Source organism: Pleurodeles waltl, chromosome 6 (assembly GCF_031143425.1).
Source record: "Pleurodeles waltl isolate 20211129_DDA chromosome 6, aPleWal1.hap1.20221129, whole genome shotgun sequence".
In the NCBI taxonomy this organism is placed as follows: domain Eukaryota; kingdom Metazoa; phylum Chordata; class Amphibia; order Caudata; family Salamandridae; genus Pleurodeles; species Pleurodeles waltl.
Genome location: NC_090445.1, coordinates 733304161 through 733306569, shown reverse-complemented (window position 1 = coordinate 733306569; position 2409 = coordinate 733304161).

Here is a 2409-nt window from a genome sequence, read left to right as displayed (position 1 = left end):
ACAAACACCACTTTAAAAGAGGCCAAGCTGCCTGAAAAACACAGAGAGTCCACAGTAAAACAAACACTGTTTGAACAATTAATACTATTTGACTAGAAAATATCTTTGGGCTCCTTACCTAGGTCTCTTTGCAATCCTTGAACACTGGGCTGTATCAGGACACAGGAGAGAATGCACAGAGGAACACAAAATGGAGGTGCCTGTCTTTGGCCTTCCCTCCACAAACTTAAGGAGCCAGAGCAGGTGGGGGGGGAGGCGGGTCTCAGGTGCAGCAGAGACTCAGGGAGCCAATCAGCTAAGTCCAGTCCCTGGGGCCTGGGGGAGGCTACTGGTGCTCTATTCAGTATCTCCTTGGATACAGACAGGCTGAATCCACACTTTCAAGCTAGCAGAGTCTACTTTTCAGGTAAGGGGGAGATTGTTTAAGAGACAAACACTGCAATAGTTCTGGGCGCACACTCTAAAAATCGGGCTTTTTAAGGCAAAAAAGACAGGGGGGCAGACAGCTTTTAAGCACAATTTAAATCACACAAACAGATTAAAAAACAGTCTCCTAAAACCACACTCTGAAAGATCTATGTAGTCTTTTTACTAAGAATAGGGGTGAAAAAAAGGGGGGCGGGGGGGGGGAGCCACTAAACTAGCAAGGGAATTCACACAGTCACAGCAAAAAACGATTTTGAAACAAACACCACTTTAAAAGAGGCCAAGCTGCCTGAAAAACACAGAGAGTCCACAGTAAAACAAACACTGTTTGAACAATTAATACTATTTGACTAGAAAATATCTTTGGGCTCCTTACCTAGGTCTCTTTGCAATCCTTGAACACTGGGCTGTATCAGGACACAGGAGAGATTGCACAGAGGAACACAAAATGGAGGTGCCTGTCTTTGGCCTTCCCTCCACAAACTTAAGGAGCCAGAGCAGGTGGGGGGGGGCGGGTCTCAGGTGCAGCAGAGACTCAGGGAGCCAATCAGCTAAGTCCAGTCCCTGGTGCCTGGGGGAGGCTACTGGTGCTCTATTCAGTATCTCCTTGGATACAGACAGGCTGAATCCACACTTTCAAGCTAGCAGAGTCTACTTTTCAGGTAAGGGGGAGATTGTTTAAGAGACAAACACTGCAATAGTTCTGGGCGCACACTCTAAAAATCGGGCTTTTTAAGGCAAAAAAGACAGGGGGGCAGACAGCTTTTAAGCACAATTTAAATCACACAAACAGATTAAAAAACAGTCTCCTAAAACCACACTCTGAAAGATCTATGTAGTCTTTTTACTAAGAATAGGGGTGAAAAAAAGGGGGGCAGGGGGGGGGGGGAGCCACTAAACTAGCAAGGGAATTCACACAGTCACAGCAAAAAACGATTTTGAAACAAACACCACTTTAAAAGAGGCCAAGCTGCCTGAAAAACACAGAGAGTCCACAGTAAAACAAACACTGTTTGAACAATTAATACTATTTGACTAGAAAATATCTTTGGGCTCCTTACCTAGGTCTCTTTGCAATCCTTGAACACTGGGCTGTATCAGGACACAGGAGAGAATGCACAGAGGAACACAAAATGGAGGTGCCTGTCTTTGGCCTTCCCTTCACAAACTTAAGGAGCCAGAGCAGGTGGGGGGGGGGGGCGGGTCTCAGGTGCAGCAGAGACTCAGGGAGCCAATCAGCTAAGTCCAGTCCCTGGGGCCTGGGGGAGGCTACTGGTGCTCTATTCAGTATCTCCTTGGATACAGACAGGCTGAATCCACACTTTCAAGCTAGCAGAGTCTACTTTTCAGGTAAGGGGGAGATTGTTTAAGAGACAAACACTGCAATAGTTCTGGGCGCACACTCTAAAAATCGGGCTTTTTAAGGCAAAAAAGACAGGGGGGCAGACAGCTTTTAAGCACAATTTAAATCACACAAACAGATTAAAAAACAGTCTCCTAAAACCACACTCTGAAAGATCTATGTAGTCTTTTTACTAAGAATAGGGGTGAAAAAAAGGGGGGCAGGGGGGGGGGGAGCCACTAAAACTAGCAAGGGAATTCACACAGTCACAGCAAAAAACGATTTTGAAACAAACACCACTTTAAAAGAGGCCAAGCTGTCTGAAAAACACAGAGAGTCCACAGTAAAACAAACACTGTTTGAACAATTAATACTATTTGACTAGAAAATATCTTTGGGCTCCTTACCTAGGTCTCTTTGCAATCCTTGAACACTGGGCTGTATCAGGACACAGGAGAGAATGCACAGAGGAACACAAAATGGAGGTGCCTGTCTTTGGCCTTCCCTCCACAAACTTAAGGAGCCAGAGCAGGTGGGGGGGGGTGGGTCTCAGGTGCAGCAGAGACTCAGGGAGCCAATCAGCTAAGTCCAGTCCCTGGGGCCTGGGGGAGGCTACTGGTGCTCTATTCAGTATCTCCTTG